The sequence below is a fragment of the Schistocerca americana genome, chromosome 1, assembly GCF_021461395.2.
Source record: "Schistocerca americana isolate TAMUIC-IGC-003095 chromosome 1, iqSchAmer2.1, whole genome shotgun sequence".
Taxonomy (NCBI): domain Eukaryota; kingdom Metazoa; phylum Arthropoda; class Insecta; order Orthoptera; family Acrididae; genus Schistocerca; species Schistocerca americana.
This window is the reverse complement of record NC_060119.1, coordinates 940,531,078-940,554,909: the sequence shown is the minus strand read 5'-3', so window position 1 is coordinate 940,554,909 and position 23,832 is coordinate 940,531,078. Positions and strand designations below refer to the sequence as shown.

The 23,832-nt window shown below is 44.1% G+C and overlaps 1 protein-coding gene across 1 annotated transcript in view; it reads right to left on the bottom strand.

The window, feature by feature from the left end:
• Nucleotides 1-22,778, bottom strand: part of LOC124615590 (superoxide dismutase [Cu-Zn]-like) — a 325,653-nt gene extending 302,875 nt beyond the window's left edge. Inside the window, exon 1 of the mRNA XM_047143580.1 lies at nt 22,679-22,778. The gene's annotated coding sequence lies outside the window, so the exon portion shown is untranslated. The remainder of the gene's footprint in view (nt 1-22,678) is intronic.
• Between the last annotated feature and the right edge of the window lie 1,054 nt (nt 22,779-23,832).

The following is a 23,832-nucleotide window of genomic DNA, read 5'->3' as shown; positions in this document are numbered from 1 at the left end:
CTGCGTCAAACAAGTCACAAGACTAATGACTCAAAAAAAGAAAAAAAAAACGCGAAGGTAAATGAATGGAAAGAGAGGAGGATAGCAATTTTCCGTCTTAACTGCAGTTTATCATGGGAGATCTTGGTTGTTCTCCATTTTACATAGCTGAGTTTTCTGGAGAAGAAATTAGCTGAATGTTGAATGTTTTATCCACCAGCTCTCCCAGTAAAATCATACATCTTTCTGTTTCTCTGACTTATTTTTAGCACTCTGTCACGCATTTCGTCGCACAGAATCTCAATAATAAACATTGTTGTAACAGTATGGGCATTATGCTTTGGAAGAAACTTTCGGGAACTGTTTGTCAATGGTAATAAAAGCTTTGTGACAAACCATCATCGCTATTCTTTTCCTCAGAAGTCTCTTATGGTAAACTGTGTGAAACATTTCAAGACATCTTGATTCCAATCCCCATGACACAATGAAGAAGACAGACGGGCTGATGTCATTTGTCAGAAGAACATCCTTTCTTCGTTGCCCAAGTCAGCGGCCGTCACGGCTTGAATGAACTCAGCATAAATGAAAAGTTAACTAACCAACCGAAATAACGAAAATAATAAAATTATTTAGTTTTGTTAATTATTTATGAGAGATAACGAAGCTCAGATGAATTACTGTTTGTATTAATTTCGAAAATAGATAACGGCTACTATCACAGAAATGTTACTGAACGATAAGACAGTATTAACCTACCTACGAATATATAGCATTTTTCGGTGAGAAAATTCCTTTCCGTGGGTGTGGAAGACCTATTCTGAGCTAGGAAGTGTGGAAAGGAAGATAAGGTTTTCACACCCTTCGGTTATTGGACACTGAATAGAAGATAGTATTGAGGATGGATGTAGAGGATATCATTTTCAGGTATTTGAACTACCGCCCTCCAGAATGAGTGTCCTAGAAATCAAATTTTCGGGATGCTACGGTGCGGAACAAGAAAATTTTCGTATAAGATATTTTGCTTAAAGAGAAAAGGTGAAAGATTGGAACGACGATTTTGGGCAGGCCTATACCAGACCTTGGGGAATATTTCACAAGAAACCAAACTGAAACAAGGTTTTGTGCCGTGCAGTGTAGCTGCGCGGTTTGTCACGGCTTGCCAGGGTTCGCGCGACTCTCCCTGTCGGAGGTTCGAGTCCTCCTTCGGACATGGGTGTGTGTGTTGTCCTTAGTGTAAGTTAGATGAAGTAGCATGTAAGCCTAGGGACCGAAGACCACAGCAGTTTGGTCCCATAGGAACTTACCACCACCAAGATTTTATAGTGAAGACAGACTTGGATAGAATAATCGTTAAATGCGGGGAACACAGAAGAGAAAGACACGAGGCGAGTATGTTGACTTCTACGATAGGTCTACAGTTCTGAGATGGAGCTAAGGACAGAGCGGGAGCCATCTGAAAAAATAATGCACCAACTAATACACAAGAGTTCAACGGCAGAGAATAATGTACGAACAGTAGCTGATCAAAAGTACACGGATATCTGTTAGTAGCTATTAATATGGAGTGTGTACGTCCTTCGCATTCATGGCGACTTCAATTCTTGACACTTTGAATGAGGCATCTCAATGTCTGTGGAGAGATGGCACCCCACTCTTCCTCAAGAGCTGAAATGTTGTGATGCTGGATGCTGGGACTGGGGCGAAGTCGACGTTCTACCTCTTCAAAGGTGTACCGTTGACTTCGGGACTCTGGGTAGGCCAGTCCATTTCAGGAATGTCATTGTCCACAATACATTGCCTTACATTTGCTGTTTTACGACAGGGTGCATTTTCATGCTGATGCTAACAATCATCGTTTCCGAAATGAGCTTCTATTGTACGCAGTACACAGTACTGTACAATACTTGTTCGTGTTCTGCATTTAGAGTTTTCTTAAACACGATAAGGGGACCACATCCTAACCATGAGAAAGACTCTCATATCATAATGCCAGCTTCTCAGCACTTCACTGTTGGCACTGTCACGATGGCAGGTAACGTTCTTTAGGTATTAGCTAAACCCAAACCCATCATCCTTACTGGCACAGGGTATTGTGCAATTCGTCACTCCAAATCATTCGCGTCCAGCCATCCATTGTCCAGACGCGTCGCTCTTTACACAACCTAAAGCGTTGCCTAGCACTGACTACAGAAATGTGAGTCTTATGGGCAGATGCTCGCCCATTGCATACGATTATTTTTAACTCCCTGCGCACAGCCATTGTGCTAACTGCGGAGTGGCCGTGCGGTTCTAGGCGTTACAGTCTGGAGCCGAGCGCCCGCTACGGTTGCAGGTTCGAATCCTGCCTCGGGCATGGATGTGTGTGATGTCCTTAGGTTAGTTAAGTTTAATTAGTTCTAAGTTCTAGGTGACTGATGACCTCAGACGTTAAGTCGCGTAGTGTTCAGAGCCATTTGAACCATTTGTGCTAACTGCTGGTAACACTTTGGAACTCACGAATCATGTTTCTGCTGATTCTACGTAACTTACCTGTGAATCCTCGACTGTCCCTGTCTGGTAGTTAAATCAGGTCTGCCTCGTCTTAGTTTATCTGCGGTTGTACCTTTGCATTTCCACTTCACAGTTACGTCACCAACAGTCAAGTTGGGCAGCTTCAGAAGGACTGAAATGCCCCTCATGGATTTCTTACTCACGCGATATCCAGTGACTAATCCATCTTCGAAGCCAGTGAGCTCTCCGACCGATGCTGCTTCTCTACCGACAGCACAGTATTCTCCGGCTCCTTTTACGTATACCGGTAGTTCCCCACGTCGAAACATCTTGTGGTCAATTCCGCATTACACGTGCGTGTTCAAAATAGTTCAAATGGCTCTGAGCACTATGGGACTCAACATCTGTGGTCATAAGTCCCCTAGAACTTAGAACTACTTAAACCTAACCAACCTAAGAACATCACACACATCCATGCCCGAGGCAGGATTCGAACCTGCGACCGTAGCGGTCACGCGGTTCCAGGCTGAAGCGCCTTTAACCGCACGGCCACATCGGCCGGCACGTGCGTGTCCGGGTACTTCTGAGTAGGTGGCGTGTTGAATGGAATGCCACCAGTGAAGCAGACATAGGAAGAGGACACTGAATATCTCAGAAGCAGAGCGGAAGAATAGAAGGAAAACGAAAAGTTTCCGGGAGAAGAGGAGAACCCAAATAAGTGTTCTTCGTAGTGTTAAAGATGTCATCAATCCAAAGACTACAGTGCTGCCGCGCGGGATTAGCCGAGCGGTCTAGGGCGCTGCAGTCATGGACTGTGCGGCTGGTCCCGGCGGAGGTTCGAGTCCTCCCTCGGGCATGGGTGTGTGTGTTTGTCCTTAGGATAATTCAGGTTAAGTAGTGTGTAAGCTTAGGGACTGATGAGCTTAGCAGTTAAGTCCCATAAGATTTCACACACATTTGAACTACAGTGCCCCTACTAGAAGTGGTATGCCATCTTCCTCCGACCTTAGAGCAGACTTTACCAGCAAATTATAGGGGTTCCTACTGTTTGACATGGACTCCGAACCACGGTGCGTGTCTCACATTAACAAACATTGTCAGAGGTGAAAGAAATGATAAACGAGAGAAAAGTATCTTAGGACTGATCACCAATCGAAATCGAACAGTGAACCAGTGTATTGAACAGGGCGAAGCCGCTGGCATGTACTCGGTAACGAGCCACTGGTGACGCCGGCCGGTGTGGCCGAGCGGTTCTAGGCGTTACAGTCTGGAAACGCGAGACCGCTACCGTCACAGGTTCGAATGCTGCCTCGGGCATGGATGTGTGTGATGTCCTTAGGTTAGATAGGTTTAAGTAGGTCTAAGTTCTAGGGGGCTGATGACGTCAGAAGTTAAGTCCCATAGCTCTCAGAGCCATTTGAACCATTTTGAACCACTGGTGACCATAGGTCTCTTACTCAAAATTGCTCAGGAAAAATTCTTGAAGAACCATCGGAATTGTGCCAGAGGAGTCCGGGTTCCACCAGTGTATATGTTTAGCCTTATTCTGAAACTTACCGTTTTCTCCACCCTCCCCATTTTCAGGAAGTAGCTGAAGGTACGTTCCATGCTTTCGCTGGCATCTCCATTACCTGGGAAACTGTAGCCATTACGCTCCTTAAAGTAAATTTGCGAACGTCCTCCAGCGCAGCAAAACAGGACTAATGCGGTCGTGTTTGCGCCGCGAGGTGAGATTATTATAATGTAGAGCGGGGGCGTGGGCTGCTCGCTCTCGCTACCTGGGCGGCCACGCGGGGACGCGCGCGCACAAAGCTGCCGTGGCTGCTTGCCTGCCCGCCTGCCTGCCTCTCCGCTGTTTATTGTTCGTCCCGGGAGCCCGCAGTCCGGCCCACGGCCGCCGCGGGTAAACAGTTACTTGGCGCAGCCGGTCTGCCGTGGTCCGCGCCGCTGAGCGGCCACAGGAATTCGCCCACCTGGCGGTTCCTGACCCCCGCATTGCGCACACCTGCTCGCTGTATTCCACGTACACGACCGAGCGTGACTAGTAACACATATCCAACGTGATCTGCTTTGTTTCAGTTATTTCTTTCCGCTGCTGTTGCTCACCGACTTGTAATCCACCGGTATGTGTGGAATAATAACCGTTACCAGTCACAGTACGAGATGGTTTTATTTAACACACGATGATACAAGTATGGCTATCACACCCAACAGACAAGAATTAACTGGTGAAATTGTAAACGGTGTTTTTCAGAAAATTATTAAGTGGTTCTCTGCAAATGGGCTCTCATTAAACTTTGACAAAACACAGTATATACAGTTCCACACAGTAAATGGAATGACACCATTAATAAATATAGACTTCGATTAGAGATCGGTAGCTAAGGTAGAATATTCAAAATTTCTGGGTGTATGCATTGATGAGGGGTTGAATTGGAAAAAAACACACTGAGGATCTGCTGAAACGTTTGAGTTCAGCTACTCATACTATTAGGGTCATTGCAAATCTTGGCGATATACATCTGAGTAAATTAGCTTACCACACCTATTTTCATTCTCTGCTTTCGTATGGCATCATATTCTGGGGTAACTCATCATTGAGTAAAAGAGTGCTCATTGCACAAAAGCGTGTAATCAGAATAATTGCTGGAGCTCATCCAAGATCATCCTGCAGACACTTATTTAAGGAGCTAGGGATCTTCACGGTAGCCTCACAATATATATATTCACTTATGAAATTTGTTGTTAACAATCCGAAAGAATTCAAAAGTAATGGCAGTGTACATGGCTACAACACTAGGAGAAAGGATGATCTTCACTACTCAAGGTTAAATCTAACATTGGCTCAGAAGGGGGTAAATTATGCTGCCACAAAAGTCTTTGGTCACATACCTAATAGCATCAAAAGTCTGACAGATAGCCATATAGCATTTAAAAGGAAATTAAAAGAACTTCTTAATGGCAACTCCTTCTACACATTAGATGAATTTTTTGATATAGTAAGTGAGTAATTTCCCCAACCCTCACAAAAAAAATTACAAATATTGAGTGTCATGTAATATTTTGTGTAATGTAATATCTTGTATAGACACCTTTTATTACCCTGACACGTTCCACATCATTACGAAGTGTCGTGTTCATGATCTATGGAACAAGTACTAATCTAATCTACTGGTTTCTGTCATGTGCTCATCTTCAGGTGGTTTACATGCAGGTACATGATTCTGTAATGAGTGTTGGAAGTCACTGTTTAAACCAAAACCAAATATACTGACGATGACTAAATAGACTCAGATTGAACATTCGGAAGTGGCTAAGCAACATGTGTTGCAAAATATTACAGTACTTATATGAAACTGGTGTATTCAAGTCGTTTTCATTATTTTTCACTGTCTGAATGTTACTCACCATACGAATTATTGGTGCTTCCATATCATGGCTTTGATAAAGTAGTGGAACCTTAGATGTTGGTAACTTCAGGCACACACGCATTCACAACAATCAAACTGTTTACATTTGAAAAACAGAGTTTATTGTCAAAGAGCTTAAATCAAAGAAGTACAGAGACACTACACATACAGATACATAACAGATATTTCATGTTGTGAAAGTGAAGTTGTTACATGATTGTGGAACCACACTGCCATTAATAATGTAGATCCAGCAATCCACCGAGATTGGAATCTGGAATAGCCATACGACCCACGCCAGCTCGTGCTCAGTGCCGCAATGCACCAGTACGTCACTGACGCTTAATACTTCATTTCCGGTTGGTTTTTTTTTTCGAAATCGCCTAAGTAGTACGCCTTACTACTTGCACATTACGTTGTCTTAATGGACTATTAAAAGTGTACAAATTATGAAGTAAATGTGTGATCCCAATCTCGTTGCTTCCGCTTGTAGGTTACAGAGTGTTGTCGTTGGGTGCAACCCTCTCTCTGTTGACTCGAAAGGGGAGCCGCAACAATGCTCACCGTGACCGCAGTCCGTGGTGTTTCAAACGTCGTCGCACTGTCTTGCTGTGAACAAACCTGTTTTCTGACCCGAGGTACGTGACGTGACTGTACGACGCTGCATGGCCGGACGAACATAATGTCCAGTTAAACTGCGACCTCGATGGGCTACGCCGCTGCCACTGTCGGATCCCGACAAGCGCCGATAGACATTTCTGCTTCTTACTTGAGGCACAACACTACCTCTTCAAAAAGCGATTTCTGAAAGAGGAACACGTTACGCCTGCACGTCTACTCTACCACTCACTGTACAGGCCATGCCATAGGAAACTTTGTTCAATATTAGACATTTCTTGGCCGTTAGGAAATGGAGTATGAAGAAAATTGTGTATGAGGTTCGGATATTACGGAATATCATTTATTTTTGTTGTTACATCTCCAAATAGAATTCATTCTCAGCTATCAAAATCAATTTATCGTAAACTCGCAACTATGACACTAAAACTCTGTATTTTTCTTAGTGAAATTTGTAAAACATTACATCGAAAAATTTTGTTTATAAAAAGGTTGCTGCTGTGGCTCATATGGAATAGTCGGGAATAATGGAATAGGGTTGTAAAACTGCATATTATCACGTAAATTTAGGAAAAACATATTTTACGTACACAAAATACAATTCTGAGATAGCTCTTAAGTTAAACTCTTAACAGTATTAGCAATGAGTGAAAGAAAAAATAATTTGATTCGATAACAAATATGTTACGTTTATTAACTTCATGACAAACTTCTGAAAAAGTTATTTGTTTATATTACCTAATCTGTTTGTGTATGTCACAACTCTAATCTTCGTTCTCAACAAATTCACAGTTTAGGAGAGTTTTTGGAACACCATTTATTCCATGTTGCCCTACTTGTCGTCTGGACTTAACAACGTAGCAGCAGACTCAGCTGCATCCACAGCCAAGAATCGATTGGAATAAGTGGTGTTCCATAAACTCTCCTAAACTGTGAAGTTGCTGAGAACGAGGATTAGAACTGTGACTTATGCAATCAGATTAATATAAACAAATAACTTTTTCAAAAGTTTGTCTTGAAGCTAATAAACCGAACATATTTGTTATCGAATCAAACTATTTTTTTCTTTCACTGGTTACTAGTACTTTTAAGAGTTTAACTTAAGAGCTATCTCAGAATTGTATTTTGTGTACGTAAAATATGTTTTTCCTAAATTTACGTGATAATATGCAGTTTTACAACCCTATTCCATTATGCCCGACTATCCCATATGAGCTGCAACATAAACTTAAAAAAATTTTTTTCGATGTAATGTTTTACAAATTTCGCTGAGAAAAATACAGAGGTTTAGTGCCAGATAGTTGCGAGTTTACGATAAATTGGTTTTGATAGCTGAGAATGAATTCAATTTGGATATGCAACTACAAAAATAAATGATATTCCATAATATCCGTTAATACGCAGTTTTCTTCATGCTCCATTTCCTAACGGCGAAGAAATGTCTAATATTGAACAAAGTTTCCTATGGCATGGCCTGTACAGTGAGTGGTACAGTAGACGTGCTGGCGTAGCGTGATCCTTTTTCAGAAATCGCTTTTTGAAAAGGTAGTGTTGTACACAACCCACTACTCTTTTACGTAATAAATTGCATAGTTTCCATAATTATTACATATTTTGGAAATCTTGCAACCGAAAATTCTGTCAAAGTACGAAATAATTTTTCTGTGTCGTAACTCACACTATGTCTGCAGATGAATGGGGCTTGTTACAGAGCATCGCAGGAACATTTTGATGTAGACGATGCATCTTGTGGTGGGGAGCGGCACTCGAAGGATGAGAAGTGACGGTATTCCATACTGTCTGACTATTCCGTAATACCAGAATTTCATCTACGTATTTCGTTACATGTATGATGGCTACAACTGATTTACTCATTGTCTACTTTGATTACCGGTCTTATAAATTTTCCAACAGGGTTTCACGAGAACAACGTCGGCCTTCTAGTAACACTTCCGATTTAAGTTCTCGGAGTACCACTATTGTATTTTCGTACATATGTATCATGTTTCAGTCCTAGCTGTGATTCTCTAAATTGCTCCAACATCTTTCATCAGACTGATAGGAACCAAAAGCATCAGAGAAGTACTCCATAATGCGTCGACATAAAGGCTTGTATGTGGCTCTTTTATCAGATACATATCACTTTCCCAGAATGTTCTCGATAAATTTGTTTTCTGTCTTCGCTGGTAATAATTTCATTTATTCATCCTAATTCATAACACTTCGTAGTAGTATCACTAACTACTTAAATTGTGTAAAGCCGGATATCTTCGGGACCTTTATCTTGTGGGGTTTATCTGGTTTCTTTCTCTGCAGTTAAGGGCTCAGGGCATTAAAGTCAGTCCGCAGCTCGCGGTCGTGCGGTAGCGTTCTCGCTTTCCACGCCCGGGTTCCCAGGTTCGATTCCCGGCGGGGTCAGGGATTTTCTCTGCCTCGTGATGACTGGGTGTTGTGTGATGTCCTCAGGTTAGTTAGGTTTAAGTAGTTCTACGTTCTAGGGAACTGATGACCATAGATGTTAAGTCCCATAGTGCTCAGAGCCATCTGAATCAGCCATTAAAGTCATTCTTTTTACAGTTAAATTCACAGCGACCGCAGAATAGTCTAAGAGTTCTGCTGGTTGGTAACTTACGTATATTAAGGCATAGCGCCGGTACTGCATTTGTTTCGTTTCTGTGGACTATTTGCCATGCAGTATAATGCACTAGGCTGCACATATAAGGTTCAAATGGTTCTAAACGGTATGGGACTTAACATCTGAGGTCATCAGTCCCCTAGACTTAGAACTACTTAAACCTAACTAACCTAAGGACATCACACACATCCATGCCCGAGACAGAATTAACTGCTCGGCCACGGCCACATACAAGGAAAATCGTTTGCGAGACAGTCCGACGCTTGGGAAAACAGACAGGTATGGCCACATCTGTGGTGTCACCGCCAGACGCCACACTTGCTAGGTGGTAGCCTTTAAATCGGCCGCGGTCCATTAGTATAGGCCGGACCCGCGTGTCGCCACTGTCAGTGATAGCAGACCGAGCGCCACCACACGGCAGTACTAGAGAGACTTACTAGCACTCGCCCCAGTTGTACAGCCGACTTTGCAAGGAAAGGTTCACTGACAAATACGCTCTCATTTGCCGAGACGATAGTTAGCCTAGCCTTCAGCTACCTTTGCTACGACCTAGCAAGGCGCCGTATTCAATTGATATTTATTATATGAAGCATGTATCATCAAGAGAGATGTTCTACAATTGTGGATTAAAGTTAAGTATTACATCATCTACGTACTTTATTCGCAATTCTCAAGATATTGTCCTGTTCCAGACCTCACGCCAGTCAGCGTGTAATTAAACGCGTGCATTTCGGCCTCCTCTAGAAACCCAGTGTTGGCTCTTCTGCCAACACTACAACATCTTTCTAAAAACGACGGAATCTATCTGTTCTCTTGCACGCTACGGTCTTCTCCTTCTGGTTGTGGTGGAGTTCGAGAGCCATGCGTCCTTAATATGAAAATGTACAAAAGTTTTCCTTCACTGGTTTACGTGTTTCCTCTTTTTTTTTTTGTTTCGACACACTTTTTCTTCTATGCTGGCCATTCAGAGCTTCGGAGGGGGGCGAGTCGAATTGTCGTCAGCGCATTAGAAGCGGATTGGCGTGCTACCGCGGCCTTTAATTCCTCAGAGCCATGGTAGCTCGCAACGAGCCACAGTTCTTGAACCTTGGCGAGGCGCCTTCGGATGTGTGACACTGGTCGCTCGCGTGACCGCCCGCGCACTTCACGCACCTCTCAGGAAGTAAGCAGTGGCATGCCACATGCCACACTGTGTAGCAGCGGAGGCACTGAGGCAGTCCCTCTTGTGCTTAGTCAGCTCAACTACAGCCACTGTGTTGCCCACTTGCGTCACCTGAAAGAGCTTCCTGTTCTCCACTCTATCTGTGACGATAACGAGGAGAGACGGGAACTCTTTGTGTGTCTCGCGTGCCTTGACGCGGACCACCGAACGCACGCTAAATCCAAGGGCCTCCAGGATTTTAGGTGATCGGTGTTCCCACACCACGGGAAATCCTTAAACAATGCTTTTATCAGCTTATGCGGGATGTCAGCGTGTGTATAGAAGGGCACCGAGTGTGCCACCGATTCGCTGGTTACCCTGCAGTAGTGCTTAGTGGTGGAGAACTGTACTCTCACCGTATCAGTTCCCGCAGTCCTCACAGTGTAGACTGCAGCCGTCCACATTTGCGGACCCACAGGAAACCTTTGTAGTTGCCCTCCACCTCGAGGGCAACTAGCGGTGGCCTGTCCTCACAGCTTCGCGCTGGACGCCGAGCGGGGTCCAGCCCTTTCCACGTTGGCCGGGGCTGTCGACTCTTATCACTTGTGTGTACATCGGCATCTACATCTATATGATTACTCTGAATTTCATAATCAAGTACGTGGCAGAGGGGTAGTCGTACCGCCATCAAGCTATTTCTCTTCCGTTCTACTCTCTAACAGCGAGAGGGAGAAAACGAAGACTTAAATATTTCCGTGTGATCTCCGATTTCTCCTGTTTTATCACTATGACCAATCTCCCTACGTTGTTGGGAGCCGACAAAATATTTTCACAGTCTGAGGAAAAGGATGGTGACTGAAATTTCATTAAAAGATCATGTTGTTGTTGTGGTCTTCAGTCCTGAGACTGGTTTGATGCAGCTCTCGTAAAGCTGCATGTCCTCGGGAAAAATTACGGCTGCAGTTTCCCCTTGCTTTCAGCCGTTCGCAGTACCAGCACAGCAAGGCCGTTTTGGTTAATGTTACAAGGCCAGATCAGTCAATCATCCAGACTGTTGCCCCTGCAACTACTGAAAAGGCTGCTGCCCCTCTTCAGGAACCACATGTTTGTCTGGCCTCTCAACAGATATCCCTCCGTTGTGGTTGCACCTACGGTACGGCCATCTGTATCGCTGAGGCACGCAAGCCTCCCCACCAACGGCAAGGTCCATGGTTCATGATGCCGCAACGAAAAACGCCTTTGTTTTAATGATTGCCACCGCCATTCGCGTATCATGTCCGAGGCACTCTCTCCTCTACTTTTGCGATAGTACAAACCGAGCTGCTCTTCTTTGAACTTTTTGGATGTCTTCCGTCAATTCTACCTATCTGACGTGAATCCCACACCGCGCAGTAGTACTCTAGCAGAGGACGATAATGATGATGATGGTGGGTTTGTGGGGCACTCAACTGCGCGGTTATCAGCGCGCGTACAAATTCCCAGCCTTTGCTCAGTCCAATCTCGCTACTTTCATGTATGATGATGAAATGATGAGAACCACACAAACACCCAGTCATCTCGAGGCAGGTGAAAATCCCTGGACCCGTGCACGGGAAGCGAGAACAAAACCGCGAGACCACGAGCTGCGGACCAGAGGGCGAACAAGCATAGTGTAGGCAGTCTGTTTAGTACGAATTTTGCATTTTCTGTGTGTTCTACCAATAAAACAGTCTTTCGTTGTCATGTCAACAACATTATTATGTGGTCATTCTATTTGAAGTTGTTCGTAATTGTACTTACTAGGAATTTAGTTGAATATTTGTGTGATGTATCATCTAACCGAAATTTAACGCATTCCTGTTAGTACTCACGTGCATGATTCCGCACTTTTCATTAATTAGAGTCAACTGCCACCTTTCATATTATACAGGTTCTTGTCTGAATCATCTTGCAGTTGGTTTCATCATCTGATGACTTCACAAGAGGTAAGTGATAGTATCATCGGCAAACAACGTAAGAGGGCTGCTTAGATTGTCTCTTAAACCGTTTACACAGATCAGGAACAGCAGAGGGCCTGTAATACTTCTTTGGGGAACGCCAGATATTACTTCTGTTTTACCCGAACACTTTGCTTCAATTACTACGTACTGTGACCTAACTGACAGGAAATCACGAATAGAATCGCACAACTGATACGATACTCCATAGGCACGCAGTTTGATTAGCAGTTGCTTGTGAGGAACGGTTTCAGAAGCTTCCCGGAAATATAAAAATATTACATGACCAGTCGATAGCACTCATTAGTTCGCGAAAATAAAGAGCTAATTGTGTTTCACAAGAACGATATTTTCTGTACCCGTTTTCGTTATCTGTCAGTGGATCGTTTTCTCCGAGAAAATTCGTAATGTCCAGACAGTATATGTTCCAATGTCGTACTGCAAATCGACGTTAGTGATATGGACCTCTAATTGAGCGAGTTACTGATGTTTCCTTTTTGGGTATTCGGTCACCTGTGGAAATTTCCATTTTTAGGTAGGGATCTTTCGGCGAGCGACATCTACTCCTGCAACAACGATTTAAAATGGCTGGCGACGGGAGTTTCAGCTGCCGTAGAAGTAGCCGCTGTACCAATCGCGTGTGTGGACGCCACGGTCGTCTAGGCAACGTCCACAGCACTGGTGTCTGCGACAGCGCGCTCCTTGCCTCCGGTTGTAGAGACGGTGACCCGCCCCTTCTTCGACGCTCGCAGACTGCTCATTCTGCAGGCGGTACAGAGCCGCCGCCTCTCGCCGCTTCCACATGTTTTTCAACAACTGCGAGTAGCGTTGAGGCGCGTCGGGAAAACCCTCTGCATCGCTCGCATTCATCGCTCCGTGTCCATTAGCGTAGATAGTATCGTCGTTTTTGGGGATCGGGTGAACGAGGGATTTGGAGGTGGAGTGGGGGAGGAGGGGTTCGCCGACGAAGGACTGTGATCCGCTACACCCTTAGCAACAACATGTCGGTTCGCAGGCTTCGCCACCTCATTACGGAATCGCAGTCAATATTCCCCCGTGTGTTCTGCTCACAAGATACAGTGTATGAACCAAGTACGTTTTCTTTCACTGTTTGTTTTCCTCGGAGGATATTTCAATCACAGAATTGGCAACTGCTCGACCGTGAACACCTTGGCCAAATGCAGCCAAACTGGCACTCCACTATTTGGGATATATTGACTGAAATTTCAACCTTACGCTAGCTTATTTTCAGTGCAGAAGATAAAAACCAGTCCTACGGCTGACGAAGTATATGGGTAGTCGATGGCTATTCGATGTGTGTAACGTTTCTGTGTGATGTCAACACGGCGTGGCCAGAGGCCGTGCACGCCTAGCTTATCGCCGACTTCAGACTTTGGATCTTTCTCAATGATTGGTACCGAGGACTTTGAAGCATCATACCGACAGATGGCAAGGACAGTTGTCTGTAATGCAATGACGCCCAACGGCTAGTGACATGACGGGTGAGGACAAGAGTGTAGCATGAAAAATAGGCACCAGCAATGCGTATCCTTTTGACTCCAAAGCCTCGGGGAAGGGCGCGATACGGTTTCTATCCCCCACCTCCCCCCCAAAAAATGGTTCTCTAAGAATTGTACGCTGTCCCTAGGCAGAGAAAACGACAAAAATTATGCTGCACGTCAGTAAATACTCAATTAGTATTTAGTTGACAGCAATTTACGCTTGTAACCTACACTGTCGCATCGTTGAAGCTACTATCTGACAGTCTTACAACTTCATCTAGATTCTGCACTGTCTTCTCCTGTCATAATTTTCCGCGAAGGAATGTAAGCTCTTATAAATCGGAATGGTTTCTCTCTTATCCATAGCTACGTTACAGAGAAAAGAGTGACAGTGCTGTTTGATGTGACTGTTTCAATTCTATGCACATAATGAGCAACAGAAGATCACGGAAAGAAACCACATTTTTACAAGAAGATTTCAGTAAATGATCCAAAGCTACAGAAAAGTTCAAAATACACGAGAACAGCCTTTTTCACTGACAGTGTGCCGCAATGTGAAAACAGCACACTTTTGGTCATCAAAACGGCGACATCTGCTGGCCGATCAGAAAAAAGCTAGAACCGCTTTGCTAGTAATTATCAGTTTACTCAGATTAGTCTGTCAAACAGGCAACGAGGCAATGAAATGATTACTGCAAACCTCATGACAGTTTCGATGAAAGGAAGAACGATCACCCAGAAGTGAATCTGGCTGTAGCGCCGCGACACTTGGTTGGCGCCAGCGAGACAAAACGAAATATTCTAAGTTACAGCTCACAAAAAACATCGTGCCGAAAATAAAAAGTTCTCTGGTTTCCAGAATTATGACAGATTCAACAACTTCATACAGTCCGCCGGACTCCAAGACGAGAATTCTGGCAACAAATACTTCCTTTTAAGGTTCTACTAGGAACTGAATTTCTACGCCATTGTTTCGATGGTGCAGCTAAAATATCTGGGCAACATAAGAGTGTGAAGGAAATTCTTCAAGACCAGCCAAAGATATGTTACTTCCATTGCAGTTATCATTATTCCGAATCAGCAGAACGGGAAAGTGTACCCGGATGATGTGCTACCACCTGATATGAACGAGTCGGATCAAACCGATGAGTACAGGGAAATAATATTTGAAACACTTTAAGGAAAACAATCACTGGGTCCAGAAAACATGTCCGAAGTGTTGAACGCACAAAGCTCAATTAACAAGCGATAGTCAGTCCTATGGGGCTACGTGAAGCGTCTTGAAAAGTTTGAGAATACGTTTCTTATAACAGTTGAGTTTTGAGTATGAGAAGAACTGGCCAGATCTCTGCAGAATTCCAGTTTTAATACAACGAGAGTGAAACGTTCTGCAGGTGTTCTAAAACCAGCTGGTGCGAATTTTACGCCCGTGGAAGCGTTTGACTCGCCGATAGAGGAAGACAAAGGCTATGCTAAGAACCTAAATCTTGAAGGCTCAAATATCTAACTACAAACAAAATTACCAACAATACACACAGAAAAGTCTTCTGTTCCTGGAGAATTGCCTCATGGATGAAGATTTAACAAAGATGTACTTAAAATTTTTGATAGTTTCTGAAGGAGATTGATGGATGATTCAACCAAGTACCTCTTAGGTGACTATCCCATCTATCCAAAACTAATTCTCCATCTATACGATGTTTGAGGAGCTGCTTGGAAAACGCACACAGAAGGGTTTAGCGTGTACAGGGTTCATGCACAGCTCGAAATGCTGACAAACATAGGAGCTTTGTACAGTTATGTAATGTATCCTTTTTTGGAAGACAACATTTTGTTGAATATTATAGTGTTAAAAAACTGTTTCACAAAGTTATTTGCCTGATCATTCTGATATCCAGCATCGTCAGCATCCTCTTAGAAGTAATTCAGTGTTTTGAGGTGATTTAGAACTTGTCCATGGCAAGGCACATTCAGTTACTCTCCCTTCATGGTAAGCAAGACAGGACTGGGGAAATTAATGTAACGGATGTCGTGATACAGTTTGTTTCCCGAAATGTCGAAGGGAAAGCTACGTTTGGAAGCTGTATGTAAAACGTTTGGAAGCTAAACTGAAACAAAGTAAATACGTTCTTTTTCAAAGAAATTATAATTTTCATTTTTCCATTAAGATGCGATGCATAGTGTTTCCAAAATAGTAATAACAATAATAATACGTGATTTGTCAATAGCCATTACTGTGGTCTGCAGCATTCTGAATTACTCTTCATTAGTGGTCCAGGAGAGAAGTAGATATGTCTTATCATCTATGTGACATTTTTTTTTAAAAAAAATAAGAAAGAGTGAAATTGTTTGCAAGAAATAGTATCTTCAAAACTGGACCTGTATTTTACTCTCTGCAGAACAACATAGCGCCAGCGGCTTTGCCGCAGTGGTAACATCGGTTCCCGTCAGATCACCGAAGTTAAATGCTGTCGGGCTTGGCTAGTACTTAATGGGTGACCGTCCGGTCTGCCGAGCGCTGTTGGCAAGCGGCGTGCAATCGCACATACACAAACACACACACACACACACAAAATGTACTTGGAACGCCACTGAGCGCGGGTATCCAGGATTGCAGCAGGAGAAGGTAGTAGGGCTATTAGACTGGCTCCGACGAATGGGCAGATGACAACAAGTGAAATTCAGGCAGATTCTGCAAGCAGAGTGTTACCATGAACAGTCGGGAAAATATTAGTGGAATCTAGGTTGACATTGGTTGTTGCCTTGCGCCTTTTACAGCTGACTCCATACGACAGAAACGGAGACTTACTTGCTGTAGAGACAGAGTCAACTGGGACATTCAGTGGCAGTCTGTGGTGTTCAGTAGTGAGTCTCGTTTCTTTTTTTGGGTGGCCATGTCGACACCAACATGTCCATAGACGACCTGGTGAAAGATCACAGGAAGCTGCAAATTCTCTATTCTCGTATCTTCCCAACTCCTGGTGACAGTAAGTATTGGCGATGACATGGCTGATCTTATAATTATTGGACGCTGAATGCTCACTAGTGTGTGGTACGAATGATGAATGCTGTTGTCATACCCTTCATGAACAGGGTATGAAGTAGCATATTCTAGCAGGATAATTTTGCCGACAAGACCTTCACGTCAGCCTCCAGCTATCAGTCTTTATGAACTGATGCGATCTGTGTTTCAGGTACGGCAAAAAATCCCTCACGATGACATTCAGAGATGAGTAGTATTCAATGAACTGTGGATGAAGCCCGACCAACAGGCATTACATGCATTGAGCGAAAACAAAAGTGCATTGAGAATGGCTAGCTTCCAGCAGAAATCTAGATCTGCACAGTAAAATTTAAAAAGGGCGACTGATCGCTGCAATCTATAGTTTACAACTCAGAGACTGTTTGCTTCGATACCATAACGAATAAACTAGTGTATTCGTGCCCTTGGAGGTGACACCGCACACAGATGATGGACAACAATTCCAAATGAAATGAAATTTTAATCAATAAATACCCTTTATGTGATGGGAAAAAAAAGGTTCAAATGGCTCTGAGCACTATGGGACTTAACTTCTGAGGTCATCAGTCCCCTAAAACTTAGAACTACTTAAGCCTGACTAACCTAAGGACATCACACACATCCATACCCGAGGCAGGATTCGAGCCTGCGACCGTAGCGGTCAACGCGCTTCCAGACTGTAGCGCCTAGAACCGCTCGGCCACCCCGGCCGGCTGTGAGGAACATCTCTACAGAATTTGATAAATATCAAAATTCGTGTTTTAACGATTTCTGCCACTGTGAAAGGTCACAACTTAGAATACAGGCAGTTCGGAAATTCCCGTTGCGAACTTTTAGGACTTGTGGAGGGGACGTAGCAATTCCGTTCTATGGCGGTTTCAATTGAGATTTGTAAAGCGAACACATCTGCTGAGGGGAAGAGAAAAGTCTCAGACGCGCTTGTTCTGGTATGAAATGAGATAGACAGTGTAAGACGTGTATATTTCTATTGTCTATTGTCAAACCACAATTTATGAATGATGTTTATATTTTATTGATAGGATTAAGTAGGAATAATTAATATTTGTCATGTTGGAAATAATTGTGGTAGCAGGGAACGTCTGCACCAAAGTATTGTTGGCAAGAGAGACCGCAAATAGATATAATTTTAAAAAGGGCGGGAGAGACCGTGTATGGATACATTTTAAGAAAAGAGCGGGAAACACCGCGCATTGATACATTATGTAATGGTAGCAGGGATTGTCTGCACCAGAAAGCATTGTTGGCAGGAGAGACCGCACTTTAGCGTTCATAGGAGTCAGTAGTAAGCGAGCAGTGAAGCGAGTCGGTAGCACGTCTGAAGCGAGAGGTTGAGAGGAGCGGTGTGCCTGCCAGCCACTAGCTATGATTTACAAGAGATTATAAACGGATGTACAGAGACATCAGCTAACAATTATAATAAGAGGAACTAATATTATTGAATTAATTTTTTGAGAAACTCAAGACCACTGAAGGTATGTTTGCGCATTGCTAGTTGTAAGATTATTGTAAAAAGTAAATCCCATTTGAACGTTTGTAAAATCATTTCATTCAGAATATAATTAACTTTTGCCAGCAATATTGCATTTCTAATTATAATTCATCCCAAAAACCATCTACGTAAAACTTTGCAAAATTTTATTGTTGTCAAGAAAAAGTTTAACTATGAATTACGTAACTTCAGTCAAATTAATTAAAGAATAACGTCAGCTTTGCTATTAAAGAATAACGTCTGCTTTGGTAATAAATACAGCCACTTATTATGAAAGCGCACCAGCAGCTAATAGAGTATAGTAAAACAGAGTAAGTATATTCATGTCGCAGTTCGATGTAGCAGTCAGATGGCGATCCAGTAACAGTAAAAAAGGTAAGGAACAGTTTTGGGTTATTGCAGATAACGACTAAGGGCCACACGACGACGACAAATTCTATGTTTCGTCGAAATAATCCGAAAATCACTTTTAAAAAGCAGCAATTAAATTTGTATGCGAAGATTGAGAAAGAGAATAAACTTCAGAGGGAAGATAAGCAAGAGATTGAAATCCTAAGGGAAGGTTTCATAGTTCATTGTAAAAGGGAAGGTTGCGTAACAAACGAGACATAGAGGAGACGGTTATTGCGTAACAGCAAAAAATATATAGAGGAGACGGGAAGGTTTCAACAGGATGACGCAGACTACTACTTTCAGGGTTGTATAGACAGCTTAATTTCCTAGAGTCTTGAACAGAAAGAGGAAGACCTGCTGACATGAGTTCTGGCCGCTGCACTAGAAACTGAACAGACACGAGGTGGGATGGAGAGCGGGTACCAGGAAATGTTTCGTACATACAATGACAGAGACAACGTTGGTGGGTGCCACATCGAGCCGTTGTTGTAATACATCGATACTGTTCTGTACGTACAGTATGCTGGTTTCTTTTTTGTTCTGGAATAATGTAAACACTTAATGTTTAAGCGCTAATACAACAAATGTCCTTAAGTGATAAACGGATGTTTCGTTATGTTTCCTTTCGAATTGTTACCTTCATGCCTCATTCAGTTCAAATGGCTCTGAGCACTATGCGACTTAACTTCTGAGGTCATCAGTCCCCTAGAACTTAGAACTACTTAAACCTAACCAACCTAAGAACATCACACACATCCATACCCGAGGCAGGATTCGAACCTGCGACCGTAGCGGTCGCGCTGTTCCAGACTGTAGCGCCTAGAACCGCTCGGCCACCCCGGCCGGCCTCCGGACAAGCGTTCGTATTCAAAATGTTATGTACTCACGGCCCTCTACAAGTCCTAGAAGTTTGTAACGGAAATTTGCGCACGCCTTTTTTGTTACGCGATACTGCAGCAAAGTGGTGTTAGGGATATTAGCCTCTTATTTCGTACATAGGGCGTGGCAACACTTTTTTTGTCTCGTAAAAGGTGGTAGGCCTTCACCATTACCCCACGTACCGTCGGCTAGAGACTGTACCGTGGGTTGCGGTTTGCGGGTGTGGACGCGAAATATTCAGGGGGGAAATGAGGAATTACGGGAACGAGCCACGCACAGAAAGTCGCATCCGGTGCGAGAGAGCCGCGGAAGCTGCCGCCGAGCCGGTGCGGAGGAAAGGATACAAACAAAGCCCCAGGCTGCGCTTTTGTCATATTTGCATCGGACCAAGACAGCGGGCGCGCTCTCATTAGAGTGAGGAGCCAGCCGCCATCCCCGGTGCCGGCATTCGTTATCCGGAGAGCAGGCGGCAGCGGGCCAGCTAGCTAGCTCTGCTCTCCTCTTCGTGGAGGCGGCCACGCGCCCACCGCACCGCACCACTCTTCTGCCGGCTTTTGTGCCGGAGCGGCAGCAGCGGCCGGGGCTTATATAAAGGCCACCAGCCGTGCTAATGGCGCCTCGTCGGGAAATATTTGAGCACCCGCTGGGTACTGGCTGGCCCACACCGGCCTCGTCTCGCCTCGCCTGCCTCCGGAGATAACTAACCTGCCGCGCCGGCGAAGAACAGGTCGTACAGGGGCCCCGCCACACCACGCCACACGGCTACTCTGCTGTCGCTAGGCGTGGCACGCGAGGACGGAACACACAAGAAATACGACTCCACAGGTGACCGAATTTCGATGGCCTGATGGCAACTTGATCAGCGATTTCGTAGGGATGATATGCATATTTTTATATAAACTGAATATGCTGCTCGGCGCGATCTGATATTTGGCGATAAATAAGAATTTTGCTGCCAAGATCGCTTGCTGAAATATTTTTGTTTCCTCACTGGCCAGTTTCGACAGTCTAGTAGTCATCTTCGGATCTCCTGGAAATAATGTTACTGTGCATGAATCGCAAAACCATAACGGCAGTGTGCTCTCGTTATGCGATTCGTGCACAGTAATATTTCCATAAGATCCGAAGATGGCAAACTCTGTCCAAACCAGTCAGTGAGGAAATAAAAATTACTCAGAACACGATCTTGGCAGCAAAAATTCATATTTACCATGAATATTTTTACTCAAACTTTTTCCATTACATTGTTGCCTAGAGAAAGATAATTATTTCTCGGGTACTATGAATTCTTATCCCTAAATATTCAGAAGAAAATCAATTTCTCTGTTAGCAACGAGCGAGGAAACAGTTGTATTTGCCTACATTTAATATGACTCGCAAAACCGGGGGCAATCATTCACTCCGACGCATATCATTGTTGAACGACATAAAAGAGGAGACGAGCATTGCTCAAGTGCTGGAATAATCATGTGCAGTTACCATTGTAACAATCGATTTCGATGGCTGGTTTGGACTCATGATGAACACTGTGTGTATGGTTTAGCTGCCCTACGGGGACGATGGATGGAATTTTTTTATAACAGCAATCTAAATGAAGACAAACTAAGACACCTTCTCAATAAATAGCTCCCCACAAGACCCTCATGTGGACTGTTTGGAATCATAGATCGTATCCTGTCGAACCACAGATATGGCCATTGATATAATGGTATTCAAGTTATGCTGAGTGGTACAAAGATGTTGTGTAGTACGGAAACTTTTGCTTTGAAAGGTTTAGACAGCAGTCTTCTCGAGATGCCCGACGAAGCACTTCAGTACTACCTAAATACATTTCGCGGAGTCACGTGGCGGAAAAATGAGAATAACTGCGACATATATCCTAGCAACCCACAGTCGTTCTTCTCGTGCATCATTTGCAGAGTGAAGGAGGAAAGCGCATTTTTCTTTGCTAGCGGGCGAGGGAGAGGGGATGGTACTGTTACACTTGTAACCCTCGCTACACAGAGAACAGTCTCTTACTGATTACAAATGTGACTTGAAATTCCGTTAACAATTTCAGTACCGAATAGGTGCACTATTACACGTAATTTATCGTGTAGCACGTACACATTTTAGCGACGTCTATAAATTAGATTAACTATAGCAGAGATTTACCTGTAAAATGCAGGCGTTTCGACAAGTGCAAGCCAGAAATAAATGTCTATTTGAAGAGAGAAAAGCAAAACAAATACAACAGGTGGCGGGGATCAGAAGTCTGTTGAAGGAGGCTAAGCAATGTAAGCACGATGTTTACTATATAACTGGGAAGGAGACAAGGAGATTTTATTGATACTGTGTTTGGTCAGAAGAAATATCCGATAGGAAATAAGTATTGTTTCCCAGCGAATACAGTTCGTAGTATAAAACTACGCAGATGGTGGCATCAGAGCTCAATGAATAATCGAAGCACGAGAATCTGTTTGTCCATCCACGATTTCATTTGCAAAATAAAAAAATGTTCAAATATGTGTGAAATCTTTTGGGACTTAACTGCTAAGGTCATCAGTTCCTAAGCTTACACACTACTTAAACTAAATTATCCTAAGGACAAACACACACACCCATGCCCGAGGGAGGACTCGAACCTCCGCCGGGACCAGCCACACAGTCCATGACTGCAGCGCCTTAGACCATTTCATATGCAGTCGACGCTGTTTAACAATACTGCCATAAGCACTATGTTGAACTTCCTATGGGAAGAAACGTAGTGAGCAAAATTCCTTTTGGAGGCAGAAGTGAATTGCCGAAAGACAGTGGGGAAGTAAAGACATGGTATCAATAAATGAGACGAACAAAATCGAATGTCATATCATCTGTGAATAATTCAATACTATCACGCTGGAATGATTCCTTCAGCGACGCAACAACCAATTTCTTTTTCTATCTCTGTGGAAGTGAGCTACCAATTCATATCCATGCAGACTGAAATTTGAACCGTAACCTTTACGAAGGAATGCAGCATGAATAGGAGGCACGAAAGCACCTGTCTAAGAAGATAGCAGTCAGGGACAGAAAAGGGTGGGAGCGGTGTGGAGGATAGGATCCACTATGGATGCGTTAACGCCAGCTTGGCGCGGCACTCACCGTGAGGGAGGTGGGCTGTGCTGACAGCGAAGTCGCAGTCGCCGAGAACGCTCAATCTGAACGCCCGCCAGAGAAGCTCTGAGAGCACGCGGCACGGCGCGCACCTCCCGCCCGCACGCCGGCTGACGTCACCTCCTGCCAGCGCTGCCCCGCGGCGGCTCCGCGAACTGCCTGCAGTCGGTTTACGATGCGGAACCCGCGGCGCGGCTCTGAGTGCTGCCGGGGAGGGAATCTCGTTCTCCGTGCTAACGAGAACAGAAGACGTACAGCGAGCTTTCGAGTAGCTCAGTTTTCGTAATGGCTTTAAGCCGTAAGCCTTCCTCGCTGCAATGTTAAATGTGAAACTCAAAGCGCGCTCCCCTCACGATATTCTAAGTGCGGTGGACAGAGGTAACCAGGTGGAACGGGTGCTTCTACACTTTCTAAAGGATTTAGTGTCTGCACTACACCGCCTTCTATGAAAGAAGTTACATTCCTGTGAGACAGCTACCCGGGTCTGCATTAGAAAATTGCTGTAAGCGGACTGCACCATTTTATTCTTAACGGAAAAGGAGATTAAAGTATAGCATATAGTTGAATGGAGTCCTGCTTGGAAAGACGCAGAAGTAAAATCCAATGCCCTCGGGAACGATTGTATAACTTTTACTGTTCGTGCCACATACTGCTTGGTTGGAATCTGACATTCACAAATAAAGTGGTATGTATGAGGTACTTTCAGCAGAAATTAAACGCCCTTCCTTCCTTCACATTGGTCATATTAAGAACGTTTGCCAGTCTTTGCACAGACTAATATTTTGTTCACATCTACATCTACATTTATACTCTGCAAGCCACCCAACTGTGTGTGGCGGAGGGCACTTTACGTGCCACTGTCATTACCTATCTTTCCTGTTCCAGTCGCGTATGGTTCGCGGGAAAAACGACTGCCGGAAAGCCTCCGTGCGCGCTCGAATCTCTCTAATTTTACATTCGTGATCTCCTCGGGAGGTATAAGTAGGGGGAAGCAATATATTCGATACCTCGCCCAGAAACGCACCCTCTCGAAACCTGGCGAGCAAGCTACACCGTGATGCAGAGCGCCTCTCTTGCAGAGTCTGCCACTTGAGTTTACTAAACATCTCCGTAACGCTATCACGCTTACCAGATAACCCTGT